At 51.8% G+C, this 22,089-nt stretch overlaps 1 protein-coding gene and 1 long non-coding RNA gene across 7 annotated transcripts in view; one reads left to right on the top strand and one right to left on the bottom strand.

Moving 5' to 3' along the window:
• The window catches only part of RREB1 (ras responsive element binding protein 1), a 168,425-nt gene that overhangs the window by 35,264 nt on the left and 111,072 nt on the right, over positions 1 to 22,089 (top strand). For 2 of the 6 annotated variants that reach the window (XM_086370371.1, XM_086370362.1), the window contains exon 1: positions 11,305 to 11,847. The exons of 1 other annotated variant lie outside the window; for it this stretch is intronic. The gene's annotated coding sequence lies outside the window, so the exon portion shown is untranslated. Of the gene's footprint in view, positions 1 to 10,696; positions 11,083 to 11,304; positions 11,848 to 22,089 lie in introns of those variants that run through there. 3 more of the 6 variants (XM_086370367.1, XM_086370363.1, XM_086370364.1) reach the window with 3 other exon arrangements.
• On the bottom strand, positions 1,501 to 6,792 carry LOC147347802 (uncharacterized). Its single transcript, XR_015152575.1, has 2 exons — positions 2,487 to 6,792; positions 1,501 to 1,750 (listed from the first exon to the last, which is right to left on the bottom strand). It is a non-coding gene; the product is annotated as an uncharacterized LOC147347802 (long non-coding RNA).

The raw sequence follows: 22,089 nt of genomic DNA, 5'->3' as shown, positions 1-22,089 counted from the left end.
AAGCCTTTCCTCAATAAGACAGGTTCTCCCGGTTCATGGGGAGGCCGTGGAGTTGATGGCGTATTTTCTACTCTCCTTCCTCGCCCTTGTCACCGCTGGGTCCCTCCTCCCTGCATCTGTCACTTGGGCTGCTGAAACTAAGCCCATCAGGCTGGGGACCGACACGACAGAAACGTGCTTTCTCCCCGTTCAGGAGCCTGGAAGTCCAGATCAAGTGCTGGTTGGTTCCTTCGTAGGCCTCTCTCCTCAGCTGGCAGACACCACCTTCTCCTGCGGCCTCACATGGCTGGCATCTTCTGTGTGTCTGATCTCTTCCTTTTTAAAAATTATTATTTTGGCCTCGCCTTGTGGCATGTGCTGGAGAAAGGCATGGCAACCCACTCTAGTATTCTTGCCTGGAGAATTCCATGGACAGGGGAGCCTGGTGAGCTACAGTCCAGGGGGACACAACTGAGTGAGTCACACACACGCAGGGCACGTGGGCTCTTAGTTCCCCAACCAGCGATGGAACCCGGGCCCTCTGAGCTGGAAGCTAGGAGTGCGAACGCATGGAGCACCAGGGAACTCCCCGACCCCTCTTCTCGTGAGGACACCAGTCCTTCCGGGTGACCTCGTTTCACGGAAGGACGGCGGGGAGGGCCGCGCCGCCACACCGCCACCCGCGGGGCCGCGACTTCGGCAGATGCCTCTGGGGCGCCCGGGTTAGCCTCTGCGGCCTCCTGTCTCAGGGATCACCCGTCCACAGCCGCCTCCTCTCACCCGCGCGCCGCCATCCGCACACGCCCCGGCACAGGGCCTAAGAGGCCAGCCTCACGTTTGTCTCCTCTCAGCCTCCTCTCAGCCACGAAGACTCGTCCCGCCTCCACCGTCCCCTCGGTCCCCGAAGCCCCCCGTCAGGATGCCTCTCGCGAGTCATCCGCCGCCGCGTCTCCCTCCGCGCCGCCCGCCCTCAGGCGCCCGCCTGCCCCTCGCCCGTCGCCTCAGCCCGCGGGTCGCCGAAGCTGCTTTTCTCCGCCAGCCTCAGGCCCCTCCGCGCCCTGGGGCCTCGGCCTCCCTGGCTCTGCCGTCCGACTGCCTTCTGTAGTCAAGGCCGTGGGACGCCAACGCCCACGACCTCACCCGGGACTTAGGCTTCTAGCATCTTACCCCCTTCCCGCCTGCCATGGAGTATGAATTAGCCCTCTTTCCCCCCCAAGGCTGATCCGTCTACCATTTCTCCTCTGCCATAGACAGACAGACAGACACCTTCACAAGCTGTGTTCTGTAACATCTCTATTCTCTCTCTCCGGATCTACATTCCTTTCCTGTTGACATAAATGTCTATGGAGAACAGAAAGGGGTTTGTACCTGAGGTTTATGCGAAGGAGGGATGGTTATAAACCAAATGAGCAACACTGAAAGCCGGCCATCCCCTTCTTTTCCCAAAGTGACAGCGCAGACAATAGCGGCCCTTCTGCCAGACTCCGGTCAAGGGCATTCTAGTCAGATTACTCAAGACACTCAGGTAGGCATTTTTTATTAGCAAACGATTTAATTCTCGATTGACTAACAACAGGGGTGATGACAGCACGCGGAGAGTGGGTCCTGGGGGTCCAGCTCGGCTCTGCCAGGTCCCGGCCAGGCCGCCTGGGACCTCGGGAATCCGCCTGGGTTCCGTCAGCTGTAGGTCGTGGGTGGCGACAGCACCTGCCAGGTTGGAGGCTGGAGCGGACTGAGCAAGATGATCCACACGGGGCTCCTAGAGCAGCGCCTGGCGCATAGTAGGGGGCCAGTCCCTATTAGCTGCTATTCTGTTGCCATGGTTCCTTTCCTTTCTCTCCTAACTTCTCAGAGCTTCAGGCCTTCACTTCCTTTTTTTCCAGTGGCTCCTTAACCCCTTGCTTTCTGGCCTCTGCCTTCCCCTGTTAAGTCAATTTACTGACTCAGACCTCACCCCGTTGTCAGCTGCTTGTCTTGGTGTGTCTGTGACTTAACACCATTGACCACCTTTCATTGGCAGCACGCCCCCCCACCCTGCACCCCATCCACCACCACTAGCCTTCTGCTCCTTCGGTTTCCCTGGGGTTGGTCAGCCTCTAGCCTTTTCCTGCTGGTCCCCTCTGCCCCTCAGATGTCTCTTCAGGCCTTTTTCCTGGGTCCAGTCTCCTCTCGTCTTCCACACACCATCCCCGCTGATGTGTGGACCCACCACCCATCCAGGGTCCCAAACTGAGACCAGGGAGGCAACTTATTCAGAACTATTCACTCTCCACAACCACTTGAGACCAAGCCCAGTGGATTCAGTTTTCTTTACCATTTCCCACCTCTAGTCACCGCCGCTCTTCCCTCCACCTTTTTTTTTTTTATATCACACTGACAAGTGCCGATGTGTTATTAAGAAAGCCCACAAGGGGCTGAAATAGAGCGTGGTGTGTTTGGGAGAAGAGACTATTTCTTTATGTTTTATTTTTTTTAAACAAAGGAAAACAAATTTTTTTTTTGTTTACTTTTAGTTTCTGTTGCTGCACAGGCTTTCTCTGGTTGTGGGGAGCAGGAAGCTACTGTGGAGTTGGGGTGTGTGGGCTTCTCTTTGCAGTGGCTTCTCTTGGCGGACCTCAGGCTCTCGGGTGCTCAGGCTTCAGCAGTTGCGATGCATGGGCTTAAGTTGACCCACAACATGTGGAATCTTTCCCGACCAGGGGTTGAGCCCGTGTCTCCTGCACTGGCAGGCAGATTCTTTATCACTGGACCGCCAGGGAAATACCCCTCCTGCCTTTTAAAAAAATATATATATTTATTGATTGGGCTGCACCAGGTCTTACTTGCAGCCCATGGGATCTTCGAACTTCATCGTGGCATGCAGGATCCTTAGTTTTGGGACGTGCAATCTAGTTCTCTGACCAGGGATCGAACCCAGGACCCCTGCATTGGGAGCATGGAGTCTTAGCCACTGGACCACCAGGAAGTCCCTGTCCCCCTTTTTACCTTAACCCCTGTGCTGTCGTGTGTCACTCTACAGATGCTGGAGTGGATTCCCTTCATTTGATGTCACGCCCCATGGTCAGTGCTGCAGAGGGACTTTTTTCCTTCTCTCCCAAATCAAACTGGACAAATTCTATTGCATCTGTATCCTAATTATGTCTCAAACCAATCCTTTCTTCTCTACCTCTACAGCCAGCGACTGATGGAGTCCCTATCATTTCTTAGGTGGGCTCTTCTATTAATTCCCAGCTAGTCTTCCCATCCCAAGTGTTCCAGACCTTTCTCCATGGTCCCACGAGGGAGGCTCTGTCTACCTCCTCAAGCTCTTTCAGGGCCTCAGCTCAGGACAGAGTGCACGTCAGCCACAAGGGGTGCACGGAGCTCTCGGCTGTCCAGCCCATGAGCGATTTCTCCAGCTCCATCTCAGGCTGCCTCGCCCCATCCACTCTGCTCCAGCCAGAGTCAGGGGTTTGCAGTTCAGGAAACTGACTTTGTTTCAGGCCTCTGTGCCCTTGAGCATGGGCTTCCCAGGTGGCGCTAGTGGTAACCAACCCACCTGCTCATTCAGGAGACCTAAGAAATGCAGGTTTGACCCCTGGGTGGGGAAGATCCCTTGGAGGAGGGCATGGCAACCCACTCCGGTATTCTTGCCTGGAGAATCCCTTGGACAGAGGAGCCTGGTGGGCTACAGTCCATGGGGTCGCAAAGAGTCGGATACGACTCAGCAACTTAGGACACATGCATGCCCTTGTGCCTCCTGCTCACGGCTCCCTCTGCCTGGAGCACCCTGCATGCTCCTCTCTCTTGGCAGGAGGGACACCTCCATGTCTTCTGAGATTCAGCAGATTGCATCACCTCATTCTTAGGGGCCTTCTCCAATGTCCACATCCTTTTCCTCCTTGGTTTTCTTCCACGGCATAGCTCTGTGGGTTCCATTATTTCCACTTCCAGCTCAGTGTCAGTTGCTCTGCCATCCTCCGTCTCCAGTGAGCTTCTGCCCTTCTCATCAGACCTGCATTCTCTCCATCGCCCGGCTGGGACCCAGGAGCATCGTCTCAGTCCTACTTCTTCACCCCCATCCCCACACCAGCTGCTTCTCTGCTGGTCCTTCCTGAAGTGACTCCTGACCATCTGTTCTCCATTCCTTCCCCCGCTTCCCACCCTAGTTCAGGCCCACATCCCTGAGGTTTCCTATGGATATTGTTCAGAGCTCTTTGTGGGCTAGCCTTGGCCTGTTGACTTTTTTAAAATATATACACTTATTTATTTGGCTGCCCCAGGCCTTAGCTGTGGCACTTGGACTCTTAGTTGCAGCAGATGGGATCTAGTTCCCCGACCAAGGATCAAACCTGGGCCTGCTGCACTGGGAGTGTGGAGTCCTAGCCGCTGGACCACCAGGGAAGTCCCCTAGCCTCAGCCCATTGACTTTTGCTCTCATCACCTGCTGCTTTTTAAGTGTTATGATCCAGCCACAGTGGAATCCTTCCTGGTCTCTGAAGAGGGCCCATGAGTTGCTGCCACCACGACTTTCCTCTGCTGTTTCTAATCCCCCTCTCCATCTATGAAATTTCTAACCATTCTCCATGGCTCAACCCCCCATTACTTTCTTTTCTGTGAAGCCTTCCCTGATGACTTATTTGAAGTGATCTCTTTTCTCAGAACCTCTGAATTTTGTACCTGTTTAATGGTTCTTATATGTTGGCTTGCATTTCATCATTATTTCTTATGGATGCAGAGATTAGCTTGTAAACTCTTTTAAGCAATGGATTATAAATTATCCATCTTTGTATCACTTCACTACAGAACATAGTGCAATTTCAGGTATGTGTGTATATCTATTTATCTACACATAGATATATATCAGCTTTGTTGAGGTATAACTTACATAGTATGCAATTCACCCATTTAAAGCAAACAGTTCAGTGCTTTTACTGTATTCAGAGTTGGTAAACCATCACTGCAATCAATTTTAGAACATTTTTATCACCCCAAAAAGAAATGCTGTACACATGACAGTCAGTCCCTATTCCCTCCAAACCCTCAGCCCTAGGAACTATTAATCTACTTTCTGTCTCCATAGATTTGCTTATTCTGGATGTACCATATAAACAGAATTAGAACAGCGTTTGTCCTTTTGGGTCTGCCTTATTTCATTTTTGGGCTTCCCTGGTGGCCCAGCTGGTAAAGAATCCACTTGCAATGCGGGAGACCTGGGTTTGATCCCTGGGTTGGGAAGATCCCCTGGAGAAGGGAATGACTACCCACTTCAGTATTCTGGCCTGGAGAATTCCATGGACTGTATAGTCTATGGAGTCTCGAAGAGTCGGACAGGACTGAGCAACTCTCTCTCTCTTATTTCATTTACTGTGTTTTCAAAATTGATCCATGCTGTAGTGTGTGCTGCTGCTGTTGCTGCTAAGTCGCTTCAGTTGTGTCCGACTCTGTGCAACCCCGTAGATGGCAGCCCATCAGGCTCCCCCGTCCCTGGGATTCTCCAGGCAAGAACACTGGAGTGGGTTGCCATTTCCTTCTCCAATGCATGAAAGTGAAAAGTTAAAAGTGAAGGTGAAGTCGCTCAGTCATGTCTGACTCTTAGCGACCTCATGCACTGCAGCCCACCAGACTCCTCGGTCCATGGGGTTTTCCAGGCAAGAGTACTGGAGTGGGGTGCCATTGCCTTATAGTGTGTACTTCATTCTTTTTTATGGCTTACTAATATTCCATGCAACACATTTTGTTTATCCACTCGTCAGCTGATGGGTATTCGGGTTGTTTCTATTTTTTAGCTGCTATGGATAATGCTGCTATGAACATTCGTGAACAAGTCCTTGTGTGGATGTATGTGTTCATTTCTTACGGAGGAGGAGTGGAGTGGTTGGGTCAGATGTAACTCTATGCTTAATGTTTTGAGGAACAATCAAGTTGTTTATTTTTTTTAAATGTATTTTTATTTGGTTGCATCAGATCTTAGGTGCAGCACACAGTACCTTTGCTGCATCTTGTGGGAGCGTGTGGATTTAGTAGTTGGGGCCTGTCATGCCTAGTTGTTCCTCGGCGTCCAGCCAGAGATCAAACCTGTGTTCCTTGCGTCACAAGGTGGATTCCTAACCACTGGACCACCAGGGGAACGCCCCATCAAAAAGCTGCTTTTCAAAGTGACTATAGAGTTTTACATTTCCACCAGCAGTGTGTAAGGAGAATTCTATCTTCCCACTGACAGCACTTGTTATTATCTGCCTTATTTATTACAGCCGTCCTAGTGGTTGTGAAGTGGTGCCTCATCATGGTTCTTTTTTTTTTTTTTATTGGAAAGATAATGACTTTATAGAATTTCAGTGTTTTCTGTCAAACCTAACATGAATCAGCCATAGGTGCACATTATGTCCCCTCCTTCTTGAACCTCCCTCCCATCTCCCTCCCCATCTCACCCCTCTGGGTTGATGGAGTCCCTGTTTGAGTTCCCTGAGACATACCGCAAAGTCCCATTGGCTGTTTTACATATAATAATGTAAGTTTCCATGTTACTCTCGCCATACCTCTCCCCCTCTCCTCCCCTCTCCCGTGTCCATAAGTCTGTTCTCTATGTCTGTTTCTCCACTGCTGCATTGCAAATAAATGCATCAGTGCCATCTTTCTAGATTCCATATATATGCGCTTTCTCTTTCTCTTTCTGACTTACTTCACTCTGTATAATAGGCTCTAGGTTCATCCACCTCATTAGAACTGACTAAAATTCATTCCTTTTATGGCTGAGTAATATTCCATTGTGTATATCTACCACAGCTTCTTTATCCATTCATCTGTTGATGGACATCTAGGTTGCTTCCGTACTCTAGCGCTGGAGCAGCTAATGACTTTTTTCTCACCTTCTCTAACTTTATTTCTGGAAAAAACATTCTGTCTAATATCTTTAGTTCTAGTTTTGCTTCTCGTAATCATTCTTCCTTGTATTGTCAGGATTCTTCGGCAGAACATTCAAAAGCTCGCGACTGAGCTGCATCTGGCTGTTTTAAGAAATAAAAAAGGGGGAGATGCCGGGAGCCGGCATATTGCATATTGAGTGCATATTGCATATTGAGTGCAGCACTTTTCAGGATCTGGAATAGCTCAACTGGAATTCTATCACTGCCGGTAGCCAGCGTGAGGAACTCCACCCATGACAAAGGTCATGAGGAAGGAGGCTTGGCATACGCAAAGGCGGGATCAAGCCTCAGGAGTCTCCCTGGAAATTCTCCTCGAGCAATCTACCCCCAAAACCAGAGTCTGCCTACTTTCTGCTTTGTGCTTTCACCTACACCTCTGACTTTACGGGGGGCTGTCCCCCACTACCTCTCTGAAAAAAAGCTTACAGCTCCAGTTAATAATTCCTGGGTGTGACAGTGTTTAACCTACAAACTCCTTTGGAAATCCTCTAGCCTGCCTGAATAGGTTTTCCGGCCACATGTGATTGTTCAGAGCCTCCCAACTGTGAGAGGCAGGAGATGTTCTAAACTGTCTAAACACAGATTCTTTTGAGTAGTTAAAAGATTGATTAGAAATTGTATTGGTGAAGGGATTTTCACTTGTTGGGCCAATGTTTGCTGCTAAGTTTCCATATCCCTTACCTGCTGTGTCCCTGGCAGTGTATTGATTAATATAATTGGTGTAAGTAGTAGCTTTAATGTTTGTAACCTGGGACCCTTGAGTTAATTCTTTTTCTTGTTATAGCCCACCACACCTTTGCGCTGTAGGAATGCAACTTTATCTAATGCTTTTGGAGGGTGGCTCCTGACCAATCACCTTTAGAGAAAAATAAGTTTTCTGAAGAAAAGGTCTTAAAATGTTAACAGGCCTCTGGGCCAGAAGATGATGCAAATCACCTAAGCTTTTGCATATGATAAGTTTGCAGGAAGAAAGCCTGGCTTGCTGCCTGACTCTACCCCTTCCCCCATTATCCTCTGTGCATAACTTAAGGTATAAAAACTACTTTGAAAAATAAAGTGTGGGCCTTGTTCACCGAAACTTGGTCTCACCATGTCGTTCTTTCTCTTACCTTCTGGCTGAATTATTCAGCCTCTTTTCTACGCTGAATTTCCTCACTGAGCTATCCTTATCTCAGCCTCTTTTCTCCACTGAATTTTCCTACTGAGCTATCCTCATTCTATTACTCTTTATATCCTTAATTAACGTTTAATTAAGCAATTGTTTCCTGATCTTCGCCTACGCCGTCTCTCCTTCGAATACCCTGGTTCAGCCGGGGCTGGTCCTCGGCACTCTAGCTATTGTAAACAGTGCTGCAGTGAACATTGGGGTACATGTGTCTTTTCCAGTTTTGGTTTCCTCAGGGTCATTGTGATTTTGATAGCATGACTCTTTCTCCCTGTTAAGATGTTCAAAAAATATTTGTTGGATCAAGGATATTTATAGGTAATATGAACAAACAGACGTTTGGACAGATCATTTGACTTCCAAGTTTATGAATTAGCTGGAAAAGGTGAATGCAGAGCTCAGTATCATTTCAAAAGTTACTTTTAGGCTGTTTTCTTAACTAAATAGGTTGCCAGTATTACCTCGGTGATGCTATCGAGGTGATTTGTCCTAAAAATTCATGTAGCTTTGCAGGTTTGAATGTATTTTACAGAATAAGCTAAATTACAAGCAAAATTCCAATTTTGATATGATTCCTACTCAAAAACCTACCACTGAGTGGGGAGACCAGGAAAGGTAACTTCTAACTGGGGGCATGCAGTGGGGCTGGAGAGGAGGCTTAGAAAAATGCCATTGCTAAAGTTTCTCTGGGTTGAGTTTTCCTCTGTCAACAGCAGACCCTGGGAAATGTAACAGGTTCTGAAAACTTAATTTTGATGACTCTGGACATCAGAGAAACAGCCAGCTGAATCAGTTCCCTCTTGGGCAGCTGATTATCTCAAGTCAGAGGTAATGGTGCAACTGCTTTTGCTTGGTTCTAGAGAGTTCTGTCTTGGCCAGAACCCATCCATTTAATCCATCCCTGGGTCCACACTTCAGTCTGCTGTCCTGAAAACCAGAGATCCACTGAAGGCCACCAATTAAAGGCCTGGGACTGGGCTTACAACTTTGGATGGTGTGCAAGTGTATTCAGAGGAACTGGCGTAGAACAGGGTCGAAGGTCATAGTAAGTAGATAGTAGCCAGCTTTCTGTCTGTATAACATCATTTTGCTTAACAAACCTCACATGGGAGACTCTACAGTAGAGTTCTCTGCACCTAGTGGAGAGGCCCCCGTCATCTTTAGGATTTGGGGGGTGTGCAATGTTCGTTTTCCACAACCACAATCACCCTTATCTGTCTGGAGATGTTTCCAAAGGCTGACAACAGGCCCCTTTCAGAAGCTTCGTAGGAAAAGTATTAACAGGTGGAAACATGTCAGCCGCTTTATGGAGGAAGCGCAGCCCAGGCCTGGTTTCTCTGGGCTTGGGTGATAACTTGGGCCGCCGCAGCCAACGCGAAGCTGGTGGCTGGAGCCCTGGAGATGGCCAGCGGCTCAGAGGAGGGCCCCAGCTTTTCTGAGCTGAAACAGGAGCCCTCTGAGAGAAAGAGATATTGCATGTGGCTTCCCTGATCCCTCGGAGGGCGACGAGTATGACACAGCATCAGCCGTGCCATCGCGGGGTGGGGATCTAGGGGGCCGCTCCTTGGGGGCAAGGCAGCCCCTGCCGCCGAAGCATCAGTTGTGGAGCGCGGGGAAGGGAAGGTGACAGAGGCCGAGGCAGCGGTGAATGAGTTGGATGGAGAACGCGCTGCCGGAGCGGCAGTCCCAGAGCAAGAAGTACTGGGCCCTGGGAGAGAAACAGCCCGGAGTTGGGGGCGGGGTGAAGCGCCAGTTCCTTCATCTCCCGCCCCGTCGTCTGCCTGTCCCACCTGGATGCAGAGCGAGGACCGCGTGGGGAGGGAACCGCGCGGGTGGGGCTCGGCTCCCCCAGGGTGGGGCTCGGCTCCCCCATCTGCCTCTGAGACCAAGAGGGGCGGCGTCGGATCGGGGGACCCCGCCCCCCCACCGCGGCACCCCCCTCGCGGCCTCCGAAGTGCCCCTCTTGCGCCTCCCAGGCGTCGCTACCTCTTCCCTTCCTCCGTTAAAACAGTGAAACAAACCACTGAGTGAAGTGATGGAGAGCCGGGGGCGGGGAGTCGCCCGCAGTGAGGGGCTGGAGTGGGGAGGGGGGGCGCGCGGTGGTCCATGAAGGTGGCTCGCCCGCAAAGAACGCCGCGCAGGTCGCATCGCGCTCGGCCGCCGCCCCCGAGACCCTTCCCCCGGGGATGGGGGAGGGGAGGGCGGCCCAAGCCCTCCTCTCGCTGGGCCCCCGGAGGCACCGCGGAGGGCGTGGGGGCCAACCTGGGGCTGCGGTGGGGGGGTGCAGTGTCCCGCCATCCCGGGGATGGAGACTGCAGTCAGCCCGCTAAAATCGGGGCGAGGGGCTGCGGCGGGGCCCGCAGTCTCCCCGAACCCCCGGCCCGAGCGCGGCCTCCGCCGCCGAGACCCTTCCCCGGGGTGGGGGGCGGCCCAAGCCCTCTTCCCCCCTGGGGCCCCGGCGGCGCCCGCGGAGGGCGTGGGGGCCAACCTGGGGCTGCGGTGGGGGTGGGGTGGGGGACTGCAGCGTCCCTCCATCCTGGAGATGGAGACTGCAGTCACCCCACTAAGATCGGGGCGGGGGGCTGCGGCGGGGGTCGGGATCCGCACCCCCCCCCCCACCCGACCCCCGGCCGGAGCGCCGCAGCCGCCGCCGCCGCCGCCGCCGCCGCTCAGTAACACGTCCCCAGGAGACGCGCAGGAGCAACACGTGATGTGTCTACTTATCAGGGTGAGAGGGGGAGAGCGGGGCTCCGAGCGTGCGGGCGGGCAAGCGGGGCGGGGGGCCGGGGCGGGGGCCACGACGGCGGCCGGGGCGCCGGGGTCGCCAGCTCCTCGCCCACCTCCCTCCCCGCGGGGCGAAGCGGAGCGGGGAGGGGGGGGAAGCGACTGCGGAGTTGATGAACTTTGCACATCCAGAAACGCCATTTTGATTCCTTTTCCGGAACAAGTTTGCATCTCTGCTCGATCCCTTCCCGCAGCCCACCGGTCCCCTCGGCGTCCTCGCCCGGGAGCCCCCAGCGCCCTGGCCTGGCCGTGAGTACGCGCCCCCGGGCGTTCCGGCTCGCGGTCCCTCGGGCGGCCGCGAGATGTCCGGGGCTGAGCCGGGAGCGGCGACCTTTCCGAAGAACTTTTGGGGATGTGGGGAGGGTGAGGTCTGCGCAGGGCGCGCCGCACTTTTCGAACTCCGCGTCTCCCCCAGGGGCCGCGAGGACCCAGGAGCCACCCCCCCACCGCACCCCACGGCCGCGGCGCTGCGTGCGCTCGGGGGGCCGGCGTGGGATGAGCCGGGCAGCCCTCGCCCCTCGGGCTGCTGCGCGCCGGGCCGCTCCTCCTCCCCGCGTCCTCCCCCCTCCTCCCCCCTCCTCCCTCCTCCTCCTCCCCTTCCTCCGCTCCCTTTCCCCTTCCCGAGCCGCCGGCTCTGCCAACCAGCTCCCAGCGCGAGCCGCCGGCCGCAGCGCCCCACCGCCGGGGGACCTGATGCGCATCCATATTAGCCGTCCGAGCGCAGGAATCCGGCCCGACCCGCGCCGCCGCGCCCGCCGCCGCATTTATTTTTAACCGAGCCCCGCCGGGGGGACTCGGAGGGTGCGCGCCCGGCCGGCCAGAGACATCTTCCCAGCGCAGTTCTCCATCTTCCGCCCTCTCTCTCTCTCTCTCCCCCGACATCCCTCCTCCCCCCCCCCCCCCCCATGTGGGAGGGGAAACTCTTCTCCTACATACTTTCGAGTCCCTCTCGGGCCGAGAGGAGCGCGGAGATGACGGCGCCCGCCCGCCCGCCGCCGCCGCCGCCGCCGCCAGGTATCCGGGGGTGCCACGCTCGGGGGGTTCCACGCTCGGGGGTGGGGGTGGGTGCTCGCTGGGGGTGGGGGGGTACCGCGCGGTGGGAAGCATCCGCCGCGCCCTGCGCTGCGGACTTTGATCGTCTCCGGCGGACGGCGCCGGCCCCGGAGGGGGCCCTGCGCCTTCGCCGCTCCCGGCTCGTGGCTGCTGGTCACGCCGACCATCGCGCCCCCCCCCACCCAACCACCGCGCCCCGGGTGACCGCGCGAGGGGCGGGGGGGCGCGTCCGCGCGTATTGTTCTCTGGCCTTTCCGCTGGCGGTGTACGTGTTTTCGTGGGAGCCATCGGTGTGGAGCGGAGCCTGCATCGCGGGGGGGGGGGGGGGGGGGGACCTCGGCGCCCGGCGCCGTCACGAGCACAGGAAGGAGGCCGGGAGCATCCGAGGCGGGGCCGCCGGGGCCCGCTTCGCCGCCCAGCTGTGGAGCGCGCTCGGAAACTTTTGTCCGCAGCCCGCTGGACCAATTTTTTTTTTTTTTTTTTTTTGCCGAGTTGTGGGGTTTCCCTGCCTCCTCCCATCCCAGCCCCGTAGCGTCCAGCAAGGCCGGGATGCGGGGGTGGGGGAGGACCTGGCGTCCAGGGGCTGGGGGACCCAGTGCGCCCCCCGCGCGCCCCCCTCCTCCTCGGCCCGGCCCCCCGCGCCCACCCGCCCCCCACCTCCTCGCTCGCGGTCTCTTAGGAAACTGCGACCTTAATGGTTGCTAAGGAGCAGGGGAGGTCCTTCCCGTCGCCGGCCCCCTCCCTGGGAGCGGCGCGTTCTCTGGACCGGGCCGAGGGTCGCGTCGAGGATGGGAGGGCTCGCTCCCCGCCGCCCGCCGGGCCCGGGGAGGCGCGTGAGTGCGGGGCGCGCTGGTCCAGTCCACTCTTCGGCGGGGCCACTTTGCTTTTCGGACGGGCCGGGGGTCCGGGGGTAGGGCGATGTGTGGGTGGGGGGCAGCGGAGGACGCCCCCCCGGGCGCGGGGACCGGTCGGCGGGCGGGCCGGTTGACAGGCGCCGCGTGCAACTCGCGTCCCGCGTCCGCGGTGCATCCGTGATGGGTTATAAAAGAGGAGAAAAGTATTTCTCCTTGCTCAGCACATTTGCCCTGCCTGGCTCCTTACTGGTTAGAAGATAGAACGTGAGCCCAGATCCGGACGAGCAGTTCACATTCCATTACGAAATTCTACACGGCTTCAGAGCCAGCAGCAGCACACATTCGGGCCACTTTGGAGTTTTTTCGGCTTCTTTTTTGGGGATGGTGGTGGTGGAGAGAGATGGAAAGGCGAATTAAAAAAAAACAACAACACAACTCTGGGGTATGCTGAAAAACCTGTCTGAGGGTTTTCAGCAGCAGAAACATTCACCCCACGCTTGTTTTAGAGTTTAGATTTAAAAGCCAGTGGAAATGAAATTTGCCTGTTGGATAGAGATGCTGGAAATAGCGAGGTGTTTCTGTCTTGAAGAAGAGACTGGAGGTGATTTCTGCAAAGGCTACCAAGTCGTTAATGTGCATCCCATGTTTTCCGGATAGTTTTCTTCTAGATATGCAGTGGTGTGTGCCTGCGCGCGAGTGTATTCAAATTTAATTGATGTGGAAAGCGGAGAAAAGGGGACTGCAAAGAAAAGGATGGTTTTTGTTTTGTTTTTCCCCACGGCCCTTAAAAGCATCCTCTAGGGTTGGTGCCTTTTGGAGTAGGCAGGTATGGTTCTAAGTCCTAATGTAACCCGGAAGTCTTGTTAGAGGCTGAATGAAGCCTTGGCTGACACTTTTTTTCCTCTGGCTTTCTTTTTTTAAACGTGTAGTTCTTTTCTTCCTTCAAGAGTCACACAATCACACAAATTATTCTTCAAGTAATATATGCAAAGGTGAGTCACTAATTTTAGTTATTCCCCCCCCCCAACTTTTACCTTTGCCCTTCGGAGGAAACTTCTGGGTATCCTCTCATGGATCTTGCTTTGATGTGTTTTGGGCTTTGGTTACACTGATGAATTAAACATTTGAATGGCTTTTATCAACTTTGAAATGTGTGAAAAAACACCTTCCTTCCCACCCACCCCCTTTACAAAAGAAAGGGAGAGCCCTTTGATTTGTTCCTTGTTTACCTTGTGCTTCATTTTAGGTTGTTAATGAACTTGCACTGTTTTATTATTCCTAAAAATACTGCCAAACAGGTTGCATTTTAGGATGTTTTGTTTTTAAAGAGGATTTGCTGGTTACGTGATACTCTTAAGAAAATGCTGCTGACCTTTTCTGTTACATGGCATATCATTCTCTGGGGTTTTTCTGGATATCACTTTGCTTCTCATCAGAAATTCAGAGCCTGGGCCCTTATGGCAGACAAGCGTTTGTTGTGTGATGGGAAGATGGGTCTGACTCAGCTGGCACAGGTGGGGCATCCATTCCTAACTGTTTGCATCATCTCACAAATGACCCTTTGATGGAAGGGTCTTTTATTTTAGACTCCTTCAGGCAGGCTCCCGAGCTCTCATTCTGTATCCAGCATAGGGGCAGAATGTTGAAGGAGGAAAATAAGGCTCCTGAGCCAGTCTGCATCGTCCTGTAGCAGTTGCTGATGGACTCTTTGCTGTGTGCAGGGCCCTATGCAGTCGCCATTATGTGGTTTGCATTTTTACCCAATTTTGCACTGCTGTACTAGTCCACTTCCTAAAATCAGTTTGGAAATCTTTGCTGGTTGTGTTATGCTTAGTTGTTACCATTTATTACCTTCAGTGAAGGACATTTCCCAGTTAATGAAATTAAGAGAAAAGTCTACCCTTTGGGGGGTTTTGTATGGCATAATTAATATAAATTTAACTCCTGCAGAAAATTGATTAAAAGTCTCACTCGAAGTAGTCAGAAGTGAATCCTTTTGATGTTTCTATTCATTATCCTTCTGAAAAGTAGGTGGTGCTTAAAAGGTCATAGGATAAGGGTTGCTAAGCAGCTAAACAGAAGGATGCTAAAATTAACTGAAGCATTTTTGAAAGGGAGTCCTCCCCTGTTTTACATTATTTAACTAGATTTAATTAATTTCTGAATCCTTCATGTCCCTTGGCCTAGGAAAGTAGGATGTTAAGTTTGTTTTGTTTTTGTTATCGTATTTAAATAATCTCTCTTTTGTAAGTGTCTTCTTATTGAAGTTCATGCTCTGACCAGACCTGGTGTCAGATGGCAGCTTGTCTGGGTGAACGTCTTGTCTGTTAACCTGTGTGTTCAGATTAAATCCTCGCTTCCCTGGGAAAGGTGTGTGTAACATCACCTTATTTCATTTATTAATAACAGATGGCTTAGTTTGGAAAACATACCTCATCTGTGAAGTGATGTCTTATTTTGCCCTTTACTAAACAGGTTTGCGTTTGGAAGCTAGAAATGCAATAGACAATCAGCAGGACACAGGCAGTAGAGCCCCTCCTGACCCAGGACAGTGGTCTTCCCCTTTTCTGCTATTAGATTAAGTTTTGATAGAGCGCCTCCTTTTCACTCCACCTCCCCATCTCAGTTTATTTCAGCCCCTTTTTGGAAATAATTCCATTAGATGTAGGGTATCTTTGGGACCAAGTATTCAGAAGCAACACTTGAAGGATTTTGGAGTTTTTCAGTAAGAAGAAAAAGGATTATAGTCTAACCAAAGCCGTGGTTGGTAACCATCTCTTGGCTGAAAAGCAAGCTCACTGCAGCTCAGAAATTTCCCTGTCTCAAGGTTACTTGTGTGCATCTGACCTGCCAAACAGGCAAAGTTGAGTAATGTTTTTTATATCCAAATACAATGAAGAAATTAGATGGGTTTTCTTGGGAGGGGCAAGGTTAGTGAGTTTTCTTTCTGTCTTTTAGACTTACAAAGTGGATTCTGAGTAGAAATAGCCATGGCTCTCTTCAAAAAGCAGGGGTCAGCCTGTGATCTCCGCACCCTGGGGGGCCTACCTATAAACCAGAGGGAAAAGGTGTACCCTCTGAAACAAGAGGGAGGCATACACTGTGCCTTCTGAAATGCATCACTTATTTTTAATTTCCCCTGCGCCCAAGGAAGGCGGAATACAGAGAGGAAAACCATCTGTGGGGTTGTCTTGATGACCGAAGTGGAAGACTGAAGAAGATGGGGCGGGAGGGCGATGGGCTTTTTCCTTTTCTGTTAGCTGTCCTCTGGGACGGAGTCACCTGCTGTGCTGGTCTCCGTTTCCCTCCTCACCTTCCCCGGGTGCTGCAGGAAGGGCAGCTGAGAGTAGCTGGCAGTGGTTGGTGGAGACTGGGGGCGGGGGTGGGGAGGGGAGGGACGCCCCAGAGGAGGGCGCAGGGAGCTGCCCCTTGCGGCGACTGCTGCATCTTGTTTCGGATGGTACTCTGGGTACAGGTGAGCCAGTCTGCCCATCAATAAAGGTGGCTGCCAGTGAATAGGTGCTTAGACAAAAGAAGTGGGAGAGGGTGGAGACTGTTTGTTCAGTGTGATTCAAGCAAGCAGTGCTAAATAGAATTTGAAAGCCTCTGTGAAGTCCCCGAGTCTGGGTACTGGCGGTCCGGCGGGATTCACCTGAGGCCTTTCAGACTCGCCGAGGGCGGGTGGTCCTGATGGGGGTGAGAAAGCCCAGGCAAAAGCCCCACATTCTTTGTCAGCCGGCCAGACGGGCGGAGAAAAAGCCTCAGTGGGGGTAATTAGATAAAGCTTTTAAATGGCTCTATTTGTTTTTTCCCTGGCTGGTTTGGTATCTCATCTCTTCTCCCCCCTCTTTCAGAAGCTGCCGGGTAAGACGGTCCTAAGAGTGTTGGAGGCTGTTAGTGGTTTCATTACTTGGGACATTTCATTTTTCGTTAGGGCGGACCCTGGACAAAGTGAACTTCACCCTGCTTTTGTGGAGGCCTTGAACAAAGATTTGAATTTTATCCTCAGAGCGGGAGCGGCACAGTGTGAGGGTTGGGTGGGTATATTAACCCATTTTCCAGCTGTGCCAGCCTCCACCCTGTGGCTGGTAATAAATCAAGCCCAGGACCCAGAACTCCCAGCTCCAGCCTCACTCCAAACAACACCTGCTTTTTCAAGTCAGCTTGGCCTCAGAAGACAGAGCATCAAATATACAGGGCCTGTTTATCTGTGTGTGTGTGCTTTTTCAATGAGACCAGATCCTTTGACAATAATTCTGTGGTTGAATGCGAAGATGTAAGGCAATTTAAAAAGAAACCTTTTTAGCCTTTGGCAGCGTTTTTCTTGATGAACATGATTATAGACATTTTTTTTTTCTACCTCGTGAGATCATTGTAAGGATAAAATAAATGTTTCAGAAAGTCAGAATCTATATATGGAAGAAAGTGGTGTATTTTGAGCTCAGGAAGCTTTGTGGGTATCCACTCTGGATTTCCTTTCCAGAATTGTGCACAACTCCAGTACTCAGGCAGAGTTTATGTTTGCTTCGAGTGCCCAGAGACAAACAGGCCAGCACATTATTCTTCGTGAAGTTTACTTGTGTGCTTAGTCGCTCAGTAGTGTCTGACCTTTGTGACCCCATGGACTGTAGCCAGCCAGGTTCCTCTGTCCATGGGATCTTCCAGGCAAGAATACTGGAGTGGTTGCCTTTTGCTTCGCTCGGGGATCTTCCTGACCCGGGAAGCGAACCCGTGTCTCCTGCAGTGCAGATGGATTCTTTCCCTGCTGAGCCTTCACTCAGGGATGAATTTTAAGGGACAGGCAGGTGGTAAGCTTTGGGTGCACTCTTTAGAGCAGTGACTCTCAGCTTGGTGGTTCCCCCCCACACCACCACCCCCCCCCCCGCCGCCCCCTCCCCCCACTGGCCCAGGGGGTGCCTGGCAACGTCTGGAGACTGATTGCCTTGCTGGGGGAGGGGATGCACCAGCCTTCAGTGAGTCCAGGCCAAGGATGCTGCTGTTCTTCCCACAATGCACTGGGAATCCCTGAAACAAAGGCTCATCCAGCTCCAAAAGTCAGTAGGTGGAATCCATCTGCACTGCAGGAGACAGGGGTTCGATCCCCGGGTCAAGAAGATCCCCGAGAGAAGCAAAAGGCAACCACTCCAGTATTTTTGCCTGGAAGATCCCATAGACAGAGGAACCTGGTGGGCCACAGTCCGTGGGGTCACAAAGGTCAGTAGCCCCAAAAGTCAGTAGGCCCGCGTCACGTGTGCAAGCAGCCTGGTGTTCTCGCTGTGCTGCATGTGGCATATTTGGGGATCTGGAATTTCATGGAGCGAGTAAGGTCTCCTTCCAGGACTATGAGGTGCCGTGTTGGCAAGTCCAAGATTTCACAGGAGATTGGGGGTTGGGCAGGATATTTCAGTGGCGTTCTGTATATTAAAAACCCCTTTAGTCAATAAAAGTTCCAGAACTTTTCTGCTTCTAAAACAAACCAGATTCGTGGGTGCTGGGAAGCTGCTCTGATAGGTGGAACTTCTTCGCTCATTTGGGAAACTGACTCCCGTGCTGTCATCCGCCCTTCTCCCTCGCGTTCTAAGTTGTGTGGAGGGCACTACACCCCGCCCCCCCGCACCACTGCTTTTTTCCTCAGTGTTTGAACAAGCCCCTACTTGCTTGACAGTTCATGTTTTCACCCTTGTAGTCTTGCTTATTTAGGTTTTCCTAAGTTTTTGCAAAATTCTTACATAACATTCCACCCTTGTTAAAGTGCAGTGTTGGGGGGACCGGGGCTTCTGTCCACACGTCTCCCCTCGAGTGGGCACCTGGCTGACCCCAGGGAGGGCTGGGGATGGATCGAAGCGGGGAAGAGACGATAGTGAGTTTTATGTTTTGGGGGCTCCGGGGCCTCAAAGACCCCAAAAGGAGGTTGGTTTGAAGGAAGAAGAAATGTGGTATACAAACACTGAATTGTGTTTTCCCAGACCAGACACTTCCAAGGAGAGTGGCGGGAGCCATCTGTAGCCACAGGTGCCACTTACCTGACCTGTGTCCTGGTCTTCCCCACCTCTCAGCTCGGAGGCAGGGGTCAGGGGAAGCTTTGGAGCAATAAGAAGGCAGGAAGAGGGGGGGGAACGATTCCTGAAAGGGCGGGGCGGCCTGTGGTGGGAAGTGACGGTTGCCCCCAAAACCATCTGGGCTGGCACTTACTTAAGAGAAGCGTTGCACATTCTGCAGGCAGCTTTCTTTACATCCTCGTCCTGCCAACAGGCTGTCAGGGTCCCTCCGTTCACGTCCCTCTGGGCCGATGGTGGCAATGACCTGCCCGGAAGCCACCTTTACCACGCGGCTCCTGGGGTGGTAAGAGCCTTGCATCTGGTGCCCCGCCGCCCCCTCCACACCCCATAAACTGGCCACTGCCCCTGCCTGTCTCCACTGACAGCTTTTGCCAGGTGGAGGGTCGTCTGCAGGTGCATCAGAGGGAACTTGTAGAGAGAAGAGTTCCTCCCCCCACTTCTGGAAGGTGAACTGAAACTCACCATCCGCCCAGCCTTCCAGGCCAGTCCCTGACTCGGGTCTCTCCCACCCCAGCCAGACACCTGTCCCCCCTGGACACCCCTGTGCTGTCCGACTCCAGGGTCAGCTGCCCCGTTGTCCTGACTGAGGCTCTCCTCGGGTCACAAACACCTCCCAAGTCAATTTCCTGGCACCTTTGTCCACCCTCCGTTGGTGGACACTAGCCACGCGTGGGGTTTGCCGGCCGAAAAACATCTCTTGGCTCCCTGCTGTCTGCAGGAAGAAATCCAAACTCGTCAACTTGGCACACGAGGACCTCGTTGGCGGTTCCCAGACGGTCTTCCTGGTTCCAGCCCTTCCCACTCCCGCTCCGCGAGGCAGCCACAGCAGGAGCTTCTGCTTCTCCGTGGATCACTCACTTGGTTCTGTCCCCACCCCCCCGTCTCCTTGCAAACATTTCCTCACTCTTCTTTCAAGACCCATCTTAAATACCACCTTTTGCACGGAGAATCAGGTCCTCCATCAGAATAACCCTTACCCCATCTGGCCGGTCTGTCTGTTGTAATTTACCTGTTGGCATGTTTTCCCCATCTGGAGAATAGGCAGTGACTTCAAATCATATTTTTCCATCTTCTGTACCTGGCTCAAGGGTTGCGTTTGTTGTCGTTTAGTCACTCAGTCGTGTCCGACTCCTTTTCGACCCCGTAGACTGTAGCCCGCCAGGGCTCCTCTGTCCATGGGGTTTCCCAGGCAAGAAGACTGGAGCAGGTTGCCATTTCCTTTTCCAGGGGATCTTGCCGACCCAGGGATTGAACCCGCATCTCCTGCATTGGCAGGCAGATTCTTTACCGCTGAGCCATCTGGGAAGCCTCAAGGGTTGCGTAGTTGATGCTTATTTAGTAATTATTGTTGAATCCATTTTCAAATACAAAAAACAGAGTTTTTCTGAAGAGGTGCAGGTTATTTTTGGAAAAGAGCACTATAATTTGAGAAGCTAAGTCCTAAATATTGGTACAGATTAAGAGAAGGAAAGTTTTCCAGCAAACCCGTCTCCCAGAAATTGGGTGCTAAGTGCACACTGGTGGGAAAGTGTTTTGAATTACAGAAATCTTAAAATAAAAGTTTGCTCAGCTTAATTTACTCAGAATTAAAGAGAAAGAAAACGTTGTTAATGCCTGATTGCTCTAAAAGCTGTCACACTGGGGCCCTTACTAATTATAACCACTTTTCATGGCTCTTGGTTTGAAGTTTATATTAAATAGGAGAGATGGGCACACAGATCAAAGACCAGAATCATTTCAGAGCTCCAATGTGTGGGCCCATTTTCTCTGCTTAGTTAGATTTTTGTTTCATTAGTGGTATGAGTTAATAGGAGTGTTGGTCTGTATATAATTTAACTTTTCTTTTTTGCCATTACTGCTTGGATTTAACACAAAATGCCAAACCAGCAACCTACAGGGTACAGATCTTGCTTTATTTGTGTCTGTGTGCGCACAATATACATTCATACTTACGTGATAGAAGTTGATTATAGATCATATTTACAGAAAGAATCATTTCCACTGTTCTATGGGAAATTCCTTTACGCTGAGACCTTATTGTTAAAAAACACACACACACAAATACTGCAAATACACAAAATCTTTTCTTAGCTTTCTTCTAGAAGAGGTACATATGTCTTCAGAAATAGGGGAATATGGAAGACAAGGCAAAGATGGGGTGAGAGAGGCATTTTATGGATCCTTTTATACCTTTATATTTGTAACTATGTGGATAGGTTTCCTTTTCAAATAAGGAATTAAGTTTTTTTTTTTTTTACTATCCTTTATACAAGATAAAATCCTAGTCGATTAAAAGTACAGTATTGCTACCCTTAAGTATTCCTTAATGTCCTCACCTGATAACTAAAGTTTAGGCTCAGATCTGGCAGATACATTCAAATATATTAGCCCAACTTCATCTTATTTCTAAGGAGGCTTGTATATTTTCCTCTCATGTGAAAAAAGGTGGGGTTTTTTTTGTTTGTTTGTTTGTTTTAAGCCATTTTCTCTTCGGCTTTAGGGCTTTTAATCGTTTGGAAGGGTAATTACATAAAACTGCCTAGTGAGCATCTCAAACAGGTTTTCACAACTTGGTCAGTTAAAACTACATTGGATCAAACTGTTCCACTTAAAAAATTTTGAACCAAGTATAATTTAAAGGAGGCTCAGCTCGCACACCTTAGTCTCAGTTACCCTTGTTTTTAAAATCATGAAAATAAAGTTTCTGAAAACCGTTTGTTGTTTGAGAGCTTACCTCTGTCCATGGAATTCCCCAGGCAAGAATACTGGAGTGAGTAGCCATTCCCTTCTCTAGGGGATCTTCCCAACCCAGGGTCTCCTGCATTGCTGAGTGAAAGTCACTCAGTCATGTCTGACTATTTATGACCCAATGGACTACACAGTCCATGGAGTTCTCCAGGTCAGAATACTGGAGTGGGTAGCCTATCCCTTCTCCAGCAGATCTTCCCGTCCCAGGAATTGAACTGGGGTCAGGCAGGCAAACTCTTTCCCCATTGGAGCCACCAGGGAAGCCCCTAATGAAGCTTTACTACCCTGTTTTCCTAAAATACTGCATCGAGTTGGATTTAGTATCCCATTCAGCCTCCTTTCGGAGAAGGCAATGGCACCCCACTCCAGTACTCTTGCCTGGAAAATCCCATGAACGAGGAGCCTGGAAAGCTGCAGTCCATGGGGTCGCGAAGAGCCGGACATGACTGAGCGACTTCTCTTTCACTTTTCACTTTTCATGCATTGGAGAAGGAAATGGCAACCCACTCCAGTGTTCTTGCCTGGAGAATCCCAGGGATGGG

The sequence above is a fragment of the Bos grunniens genome, chromosome 23, assembly GCF_055505025.1.
Source record: "Bos grunniens cultivar Pamir isolate PY7600 chromosome 23, Bosgru_T2T1.0, whole genome shotgun sequence".
Classification (NCBI taxonomy): Eukaryota; Metazoa; Chordata; class Mammalia; order Artiodactyla; family Bovidae; genus Bos; species Bos grunniens.
Note: the sequence above shows the minus strand (reverse complement) of the source record. Positions and strands in the feature narration are given on the sequence as shown.